The following is an 11,454-nucleotide window of genomic DNA, read 5'->3' as shown; positions in this document are numbered from 1 at the left end:
ACTTTTTCGATAGAGGCAAAGCTGCTTTTCGTAGATAATGTCTTGTAAATCTCCAAAGACATATTCTAACTAACTAAGTAAACTAAGGTTAAGCACCAAAGGACGCAAATGGAATAATGTGATCCTAATTGAAGTTTGGTTATTTAAATGTCTGTCCCAACAGTTAAGACGAAACTAGCAGCATTTATTTTTTATTATATGTAATTAGTGGAACAGATAATATATGTTATTATCTGCTTCACTCACCAATTTCTTGCTTTTTATCCCCTCCTCTTCCTCTTTTTTCTTCTTTCTTTTTTCACTAACCTCTCCTCATTTCCATTGAGTGGCTTTCATTGGTATTGGGGCTTATTTGAACAGAATCCTGCACACCACTTCCAACAAGTGTGAATGAACTCACATGAGGACCCCTTTAGGAGATCAGATCTCTTCTACAGTCATTGCAAACCTAACACATTGCCACTGTTTAACATGTGTTTAAAGTTTGTCATTCTTTGTTAGGCTGCTGGTTCTGTTCAGGTCCTAGTACTGTAAACTTCATCATCAGACTCTGAGCACGATGGTCCGTCCAGAGAAGAACTGACTCCTCAGCTGTTGTGTGTCCAGTTGTCCACGCCCACAACAGATTGTCAAGACTTGCGTGTTTCTGAATTACAGCTCACATGTTTGCTGGCATATCAAAAACGTCTTGATACATTTAAGCTCTTCCACTGCACTGGAGCACTTCTGAAGACAGTGAATAAAGTTGGCATGCCTTTGACATGTTCGACTTACTGAGAGCCATTCATGCACATTTCTATATCTGCAGCTTTGATCTTTATTTCATTATCAAACTGCCCATACAGCAATTCCTCCTCTGGCATGAGCCACGTGTTACCAGTCTACATACAGGTTTTTGTGGCCGCCCTCTTGCGTATTGCTAGACACTCTTCCTTCTCCTTGATTTTGTCTCCCAAACAGTAAAACGCTTAGATGGATGCTCTCTCTGAAGGAGCATCTCTAGAAGCTGGAATGTGCATGTTGCAGTTTCATTATCTAATTTTCGTCTATGCAACAGACTATAGAAATCATAATTAAACAAACAATTCAACATTGGCTGCAACACCCAGGATTAAAATATGTCTTCTTTTTGGTGCTCAATCTTTTGAACCTAGTTTGTATAAAATAATTTATTAACTTGTCTTTGTTGTTAGTTAATTCCCAGTGTCCAACAACCAATTACAGCTGACATTCACTTTTATTATTAGCAGAAAGCTTGTTGCTGTCAGCCTCAGTGTATGCAGAGACATTAAAGATTGATTAATCTGTCGTTTTTTCTGAAAGGCCAAATTGTTGCTTTTTGAACTCTTCAGCATTTGAATGAAACTCTTTAAGAACAGTTTTGTTTTATGAAACTGACTGTAAGAAATTGGTTTTCTTGGGGCTGCAGTCACTACAAAGACCGCATGGATAAATGTGAACAGAAGTCTCCCTTCTGTGTCTGTGGATTGGAAAATTAGTTCCACAAACATTGCCTCAAGTCAGAAAAAAAACCCGTCACAGGTTGAGTTAAGCTTCAGCTGAGCACACTGATCTGTTGTGATACGCTGTCCTGGTGGTAATGCAAATGTTTGTTATTTCAGGGAATTTCAGAGTTTGGTGTAAAAGTCTGATGTTTGGTTCTTTTAATCTATTTAAAATGAATATCAGTAAAACCCAACAGATTTTCTTGTGTTTATGTTAGATTTCAGATCAATCCCCCATACAAGCAAAGCTAACTTGTGCCTGGGTTGTTGTTTTGGGCACAGTCAGTTTCGACCCTGATAGGAAAGATTTTTTAAAAACCCGGTTTGGCTACAGAGAGTGATTTGCAGTATATAAAAAGCCCCCTCTGGAAATGCTTTGATAATGTGATGTGCAAGCTATATAACCTTAGGTTACCATTCCCATACTCACAGCATGAAGGCATGTCTCAGTTTCTCCAAATTGGCACGATTTTATGGTCTGATTTCAGAAGTCCATCTAAACATGATGTTTCAACTTCCGCCACAAGCTTTAAATTGTTAATAGACTCGGGTGGATTTCTCAAGCAACAACTTTTGATGTCACAGAAACAGTCCACTGGATTTCACATGATTGGGAAATAAAAGACTCAAAACAAAAGAACTTGGGTAAATGTAGGCCAAAGTATTAAAAACATAAATCTATGACATAAAGAGGAACTTGGTGGCTTGTATTACAACTGACAATATATCGAATTAGATCTGTGGAAACTTCTGTGGAAGAATCTTTAAAATGCTGAATGCACCACATGTGGCAGAACTGCATTTGAACTATGCATGTAACGTTCAGTCAGAGCAACTGGTGGTTTTGTCTGTAGACTAAAATCATGCCATGACAACAAATCTACCACCTATAGCATTTTATAAACTCTGTTTATAGTCATCACCTGTGGCAGCTGTAAATACGTTTTGACAAAAAAGATGTTTGGATAATTTCACTTAGTTTTTTAATGAATTTATTTTCTTTGTGGCAAAAAACATTGTAAACCTATATTACAGTTGACTACTCCTTCTAGGGTATTGGTCAGATTTTAGTGAAACCTGCACATGATGATCATCCAATGGGTATTTACCCAAACTGTGCTCATCTTTGTCACCTTTGTTCTCAGTGGATCTCATGAGTTTGTACAAAACAGCCAACCAGTGACAAGAAAACTTGTGATTTTCTTTCCATTATTAAATCACAACATTTAGCAATGTCCCATGGGTTCAAGCTTTCAAGCAGTCATTGGCTGCAAAGCTTTTTTTTTTATTCAGGTACAAAAAACAGTCTTTATATTTAAATTTGAGCTAGTTTGTCATAATAATTTTGAAGACCTGCATGTCACAATCCACCATGGTGGTGTACAAAAATTGTGTCTTTGTCAAAAACATTATGGAGGGAACTGTAAATTATTTAAATAGTCCCTATATCTGTCTTCACAGAGCCATAGAGCTGATAAGCTAAACCATGAAGCTATGAGAAAGAGTTGTTGACACTACCTTAAAAAGAGAGGTGACAATCAGAGAGCAGCAGCATCAGAATCAGAATACTTTATTAATCCCTGAGAAAATGATGTAACTGCCTAAACTAAACGAAATAATACAATATATCACAAAGTTACAAAATATAGTAAAATAGCTTTAATATATACAAATAGTTATAAATACCCCAGTGTATAACACAGATTAAATATATATGGTTGAAAAGTACCCATCATGCAGTGAAAAAGCACAACAGATGTGTTGAGTGTTCGTGAAAAATGATAGAGAAGGTCAGAAAGAGCAGCACTGAGTCTTTATGGATCTAGAGAAGGCATATAATAGGGTGCTAAGAGGGGAACTATATGAAGAAGTCAAGAGTGGAAGAGAAGTATGTGAGGGTGGTGCAGGTCAGGTATGAGGGCAGTGAGACAGTGGTGAGGTGTGTGGTTGGAGTGACAGAGGGGATTACATCAGTATCGACTCTGAGGTCATTCCTGTTTGCAGTGGTGATGGACAGGTTGATAGATGAGGTCAGGCAGTAGTCTCTGTAGACTATGAAGTTTGCTGATGACTCTGAGTAGGGAGCAGTTGGAAGAAAGCCTGGAGAGGACGTGGTAAAGGTGGATGATTTTAAATACCTAGGGCCAGTGAGCACTAGACACTGTGCACAAAAGAAGTGAAGAAGAGAGAGTGTAGAGAAGGCGGAGCACGTGGAGATGAGAGCCAAGGGTGATTTGTGACAGTAGCATAGCAGCAAGAGTGAATGTGAAGGTTTAAAACATGGTAGTGAGACCTTCCTGGAGGCAAAGGTGGAGATGGCAAGATTTTCATTGTCAGTGATCAGATTGGACAAAATGAATGAAATGAGTACATCAAACGACCAGCTTGGGTTGAGCAGTTTACAGTCAAAGTAAGAGAGGTCGGTTAAGGTTACATTTGAGATGGTTTGGACATGAGGAGAGGACAGATAGTCGATATATTGGGGATGTTGAATACGGTGGTTTCATGCAAGATGAAAAAGAGGAAGACCACAGTGACGGTTCATGTATGTAAGGAAGGAATAACTGCAGAGGCTTGGTGTGTCAGAGTAGGATGCTAGGAAAAGGGTGAAATTGAGGCAGCGGATCTCTTTGGGGTGAATATAAATATTTATTCATGACAGTTCTTGTCTCTAAATATTGATTTTTCTTTTTTTTCATAACAGAACTAATATTTTTCTGTGTTTTGCATCACTAAAATTAGCACTCCAATTAAACACAACATTTGTTGTCTTGTTGCAGCAGTATGTAGGAGGGCTCTCTCTTTTAAAATCCCAACTTCTAGGAACAAATGTGGCCTTAGTGTGTGTCAGGGCTCTCGTGGTCAGATTCTCGCTGAGGTCTTCAGTCCCATAATGGAAAACATATGTAAATTAGAGCAGCATTTCAGTGACTCTAAAAAGGTTCACAATTACATCGAATGTAATTGTGAATGATGAGGCAGATATGAATTAATTAATGCTTTCTGTTCTCTTAGTGAAAAGTAGGTGCATCTGCTGATGAAAGCAGCGAGCTCCCCTCGGTCATAGTTAGTAATTACAGGTCTTGGTGCTGACAGTGACAGCTTAAGGCAGAAGAGATGAGGCTTAATTATGGACTAACGAGACACGTGCCACATCAAGGTGAGCGTAGGGTGAACAACCCTGCTCATCAAATCCTTAAAAACCATTATCCAACATGAGACCATTTCGATTTGTCACTCCTGTAGGATCTACTTCAATATGGCAAACTTACAGTAAAGGTCATGCATTTATCTGTTTTGGCTTTCAGTAAAAATCTCTTTAACCTCCTCTCTTATATACTTGCAGAATAACACATTATGTTTCATTGCTTTTTTTTCTTTTGAGGAGCTGAATTTTATGCAAATGGGCAACCCCTAAAGCTAAGAAATGAAGCTAGCATAGAAGTGCCAAAACCTTCACAATGCCTACTGGCTCCAGAAGTCAGCAAGTCCTCATAGGCTCCTATGGTGAAATGCCTAACAGTGTTATAGCTTGCTGGTCATGATGTCCTTGCAGTCCAGGGCCCATTGCGGTCCTTTCCTCCCTCCAGGGAGGAACCCAGCCATCACTATGCTGGCAGGCACACTGGTTCCTCATCAGCTGCCGATGAATCTCTATTACTTAATCAGTGCTTCCAGAATCCATGAGATAGTCTGCTTCTACCAAATGGTAAAACAGCCTCCTGACGTTTCTTGTCATTATCTCCTCTGTGCTGACTCTTTTGTCTTCTCGTCCCAGTTATCCTCGCATGGCTCAAGAGCAAAATTTGCATGTCCCTTGAAATCGGTCCACTCACTATCTTCCATCTCAGGGTCCCATTCACCCTGCCTGCCTTCCTTGGCTATCACACCCGTGTCCTTTGGAACTACCAAGATTCAAGATTCAAAGTGTTTATTGTCCTGTGTCCAAAGAAAAAAAGGCATTTCTCTGTGCAATGAAATTCTTTCTTTGCTGTCCACCCACAGATGCCGATTAATATATACAATAGAAATAGAACAGATAAAATACAAATAGTACAAATAAATAAATGAAGACAGAAAAGGAGACAAAATACTGAAGTGTGAAACAGAGATGTGTGCAAAAGACCTATAGCTTAATAAGCAGGATGACCTGATGTGCAAAAGATTATTATTACTGTTCAAAAATAGGTCAGCTGTTCAAGAGTCTGATGGCAGTGGGGAAGAAGGAGTTGTTGAGTGTGGATGTTCTGGATTTCCGCCCCGAGGGCAGAAGTGTGAACAGTCCGTGTTGGTGGTGTGTGGGGTCTTTGAGGATGGAGGCAGCTCTCCTCTGGACTCTGTGATGGTAGATGCTCTGCAGAGAGGGCAGGGGAGTGCTGATGATCTTCTCCGTGGTTGTTATCACTCTCTGTAGGCAGTTGCGGTCCATAGCAGTACTGCTGCCGTACCATGCAGTGATGCAGCTGGACAGTGTGCTCTCCTCAATGCAGCTGTAGAACCTGCTGAGGATCTTGGCCGACATACCAAATTTCCTCAGCCTCCTCAGGAAATACAGCTGCTGCTGAGCCTTCATGACCAGCTGTGTGGTGTTCAGTGTCCAGGTGAGGTCCTCAGAGATGTAGACGCCCAGGTATCTAAAGCTGCTCACCCTCTCCACTTCAAGGCCCCGGATAAACAGCGGCTGGTGTACCAACCTACCCCTCCTGGACAGTCTACCTGGTGGCAACAATTGGATCCTCTCTGTGAAATCTGCGAGCTGCCCCGCTCATGTCTGACCGTCTCTTCCTATTTATTAATAAAGCCCACAAAACAGTATTGCTGTCTCTATTGTGTCTGCTTGATTCCTAAACCATGAAATGATTAGTAAAATATCTGGGTGTGTATAGGTAGAACAATAATTAGCAACTGGGATGCTGTTTCACAATTAATCCACTGATGCTCGTCCACAAAATGACAATTGTGACCTGAAAATTATTCTTTTAATTACCATCCATCACGGCATATGGACATAGATGCTGACTTGATGCAGATTTTATACCAAATACCCTTCCTGACACAGTGCTTTCATGTATCTGGGATTGGTACTGGCACTATACTGGAAGTGTGCTAGTTTGTGACCCTTAAATTCAGACACAATATGTATAAATGCATGTAAAAAGCACATTTTACACAGAAATTATAGAAAGCCTAAAAAACTACAGAAATCTTTCTTCAGCCTGTTAGAGCTCTGATTATGTTGTATGTTTATGAATGTGAGAGAATGGTCAAGTTACACTTCAGGTTTTTATTAACTCATCTGAACATCTGAACCCAGGTGAAGTTCTTCTTTTAATCTTGATATAAAATTGTTTCCATGTGTTTTAATAATTCATGAATGTTCATGAATGAATATTTAATTTCATGATCTTATAAATTAATTTCAGGCACATACATAGTGGGTAGATACCGTGAAGTGCATTGAGCCCAAAAGGCATAATTCTCATAATTATCAGATTTTGCATGAAATTAATTTTAATGGCATCTGAATCGCCTCTTTATGCTTATGAACAGCCTGTCCCTGCTGTCCTACAGCTGACAGTAATTGCACGTTCATAAACATGCTACACACAAGTCCCATCTTCTCTATGCCCATCTGCTCAGCCATCAAAAGCTAATTTACATAAACAAATCTCCAGATTGTGGTTCAGGTTGTGCAAAACGATGTTTACTGGTCAAAACTTATTTTGTGTGTTCTTTAAGTTAAATAAATTATATTTATGTAGCCCCCAGTTCACAACAGTCACAAAGTCAATTTATTCATTAAGATAAAGTCACTACAATATTAGACAGTGAACTCTTGGAACTTGGTAATGGTTTACACAGACTCTGACCAGTGCACAGCCTTGCATTTTCACCTTTCCACCTGACCCTCTGATTCCAACATGTGTTTTGCTTCTATTGAATTTCATTTCCCTTTTCTCCAAAGCATACCTCCACCTCTCCAAGCTCTCTTGCACCCACTCCCTACTTACACAGCAGGACAAAGTGTCGTCAGTGACCCTCATAGTCCAAAGAGACTATTACATTGTTAAATAAGGAACCGCAAACCAAAATCACCATCTTCCTGTGACCTTCTTTTGTTATGTAAATTATTCTAAAACTGTACAGCATGCACTTTGCTGTAAATATTTAAATAAGAACTCATTAAAGAAAAAAATTTAAAGTAGTCTCTAGATGTATCTCTGTCTCTGTCTCTGTTCTTACTTACATTTTTTCACAATTTATAGCCACATTTTTATCATTTTTGTCAGATTTTTAACTGGTCTAATCCGGTGCTTTTGTACACACACGTCATAGGTGGACCAAATTAACATGCTAATAGCATTCCAAGCATTCAAGATAACTTTCATTTTTATTCATTTTGTGGCACTATGGGGTCGCTTGATGCCCTGAGGTGAATTTCCCACGAGATTTCTTTTTATCGTAAATGCACATCTCATGAAATATGCAAAATCACACGCAGAGCCACAAAAACAGCATCAGGATGGGGTTTGTGCGAGACGATTTCAGTATTTAAATCTTTCCATTTGAGCTACGAGCTGTCACATAATGTACTGTCCAGTGTTTTCTCCTTTTTTAAACAGGCAATGTTTCCTCACCACATAAACTGATTTTATAATCAACCTGTTTCAAACATTTCAACACGTGCTCAGAGCAACTGCTCTGGAGTCAGAGAGGCTTAAAGGCTTGCTGATATCTGTGGACGTGAAGGAAGCAACCAAATCGATCCAGATGGTCTGGGAATTTGTGACGCTGCTTCTTGTGCAATAGTTAATGAAATATTGCAATATGCAGTCCTTGATGTAAAAAGAGCCCATGTAGCCCACATGTTCCAAGAATGGCCATCATAGTCTTTTTTTTCCAGGTTCAAATTGGATTTTTCCAGCCAAGATTTAGCTGAAGCAGTTTTATCAAGTACAGTAAATTTAAATAAAACATGAGGTACAAGAGGCTGCAAACAAATTGCTAGTTTGTTATAATTTTTGTCAGACTCGATTAGCTAAAGGGATGTTCTGCTGTGAATTTGACAAGCAGAATGTGCTCCTCTAAGAGCACAAGTCCTTTAGAAATAATGAAATGAGCTTTCACTCCACATACACAATTTATGCATCACAACATTTCTTTAACTCCCTGTGACCGAAGCTTTTGTGGCTTTCCTGAACCAACTGTATATAGAAAAATACCTTGAAATGTAAACTTTTCTTTCTTTTTCTTTTTTTTTTGCTTTTCCTAAAGGCAGTTTTGACAATCTGGAGATCTGGAATTACTTTGGACTTGAAATGTGAAAAAAAGAAGCAAATAGTATTTTTATATAGGAGCTTCTAGGGTATGGAAAGCTGTACATTCATCTTTCATTTGGACAAGGAAGAACTGTGACCTTAAACCGATAAATCTCTGAGCTTTTTTTTGCATCGTCATAAATACCTCATTTAAATAATCTTTATACTTTTTAGAAAGTTAAAATTGCCTCTTTTTTGGTTAAAACAAATAAGTCTCAGAATCAGCATCATAATGATTATTTTATTTCCTCCTTCGTCCTAAGACTTGAGAGAACTACTTAGTGAAAACAAAAATTAAATATTCTGATTCCCTTGGATTAAAATTTGGATTTGGGTTGGGATCACCACCAATGACAGATTCATAACTGAGCGACTGAGCTACATCTTAACTTTTCCAGGTAAACAACAACATTCCTAGGACATCATTAGTTGCTTGGAAATTCACTAATCACATAACAATTTTGTTCTAGCTGGCGTTGGTGCATGAACCATGTGCAGGATCTTAGAAACATCAAAAATCTGATTTTTTTTAGGGTATTTTAGTAAGTGAATGACCTTTTAATTGCAATTAGAAGTCAACTTACTGAACATATTTTTCATTTTTAAATGCTGATTTAAAAAACACACATCAGATGGACCAAAAAATATTTGCATCTGAACTCTTAATTTATTGATGTATTTTGCTTGAGAGAAATAATGAATATTTTTCCAGTAAAAATTTAAAAAAGGGTTTTGCCATCGAAACGTAGGTAATGCACCTCCGCGTATCTCAGAATTGCAGCATTTATCGAACGACAAGAATAACAGGCAGGTCATCTCCGTAGGAAATAGCTGAAACTCATTATATTTAAAGGCTCCAGCGGTATTCTATCCCACAGACACAACAGGCATGATGTGGGGGTTGTTTCAGTCTAGAGAAACTTGATTGGTTGCAATTTCCTAGATGTTTTCCAGCCTCAGTGTGAAACTGAGCTGACGTGCTGCAGCTCTTTCTTTTCTCTTCGGGGCTGTTTGGTTTGATAACAGCTGCAGAACATTAGATTTATTTTAGGTGAGACACCTGCTGATACAGTGACTGTAACACACACAGACAGAGGAACCTGTCTGAGTACGCCGATGTATTGTGCAGTAGAAAACTTCAGACTGCTCTCCACAGGGCTGTTCAGAGATAAAATGTTTCGGATTTGAACTGCCTGCTTCCTACGTATGCATCTTCAGTCTCATTACCTTTTGAGTTTCTGTACTTTCGATTCATTGTGGCTCCATTCTTTGAGAGTCTCCATGGGCGTCCTGAAGCCAGGAACGAAACTACATCAAAGCTTTGAGTCACATTTTCCTCTCCTGCCTCAGTAATTCTGCATTTAAAGGTAGGAAAGCAGCATAAAAACCCTTGTATCAAACAAATGGGAAGTCTTCGAAATTACTGGCAATGACAAAAATAACAGGATTACAATTCAGACTGTCTCCCAGGAAAAATGCATAAAATTTCTACAGAATTTGCTACAGTTCCAAAAGTCTTCCCCAGCTTTTCTTGTCTTCTTTATATGGTTGTGTTTTTGTAGTTTGTAGTGTACTCAAGACAGTGAGACAACGTGGCAAGCTGTGAACAGACCAGCAGTACAAAGTATCAACAGTATCCAAATGATGGATAGATACACCTAAAAGTCAGTGACATATAGCATAATGTGAGAAGACTCACAGTCTACTTACTTTTTGCCGGTAAAAGCAACAGGACTTGTTGGCAGTAAACTTTCATCTAACTTCAAAATGACCAAAAAAAAAAAAAAATGACAAAAGGTGAAAGGTTGACGAGTGTTGTGTGAAGTCGGCTTAATGGAGTTTTTCTGCTACAATCTCATCTACTGTGGTCCAATGTGTGTTCGGCTGACAGCTGCTCAGGATTTTATAAGTGAACTATGACCAGAATACTCACTCTGCCCATATGAAACTCTGATGCTTTGACATCACAGCTGACAAACAACAGCATGAAAACACAGATCTTTGAGCTAACAAAAGAGTCTAATGTACTATAGGCTGGTATAAGAGTTTAATGTGTGTCAAAGGTCCCTTTGCAGTAAGCTGAACTGACACAGTTGCAGAAGAGTGAATATATTTGTAGGTAAGGTACTGACAATAAGAAACATACAGTTAAGGTCAAAAGTTTTCATATGCTCACATGCTTCATGGGCATGAATGTCATGGTAATTTCAAGCTTTTAATGATTTTTGAAGTGTTCTTTTTCCATACTGGAATCATTATAAAACTTGTCTAATCATTAAAAAAAATTATTGGGTGAACAAATTTCAATTATATCTGATTTTCTCTAATCAACATAGGGTCAAAATTATAGATCCCCCCCCCCCACCCAACATTTAGTTCAATGCACTTGAAAGCTACACCTCAACCAGAAGCTTTTGGAGCTATCAACAGCCTTACGGCATAATGCTGGCTGGATATTTGACCACTCTTCTTTCTAGAATTAGCAGCATTCATTTAAATTTGCTATTTCTTCTGGGATAGACCATAAATTTTCACCATTCCAGAAGCTTAATAATAGAATGCTTTAGCTGTTCAAACACCAGTTTTGATATGTGTTTGGGATCACCGTCCTGGTGGGTGTTCAAGTGGGT

Source organism: Oreochromis aureus, linkage group 11 (genome assembly GCF_013358895.1).
Source record: "Oreochromis aureus strain Israel breed Guangdong linkage group 11, ZZ_aureus, whole genome shotgun sequence".
In the NCBI taxonomy this organism is placed as follows: Eukaryota; Metazoa; Chordata; class Actinopteri; order Cichliformes; family Cichlidae; genus Oreochromis; species Oreochromis aureus.
This window is presented reverse-complemented; position numbering follows the sequence as displayed.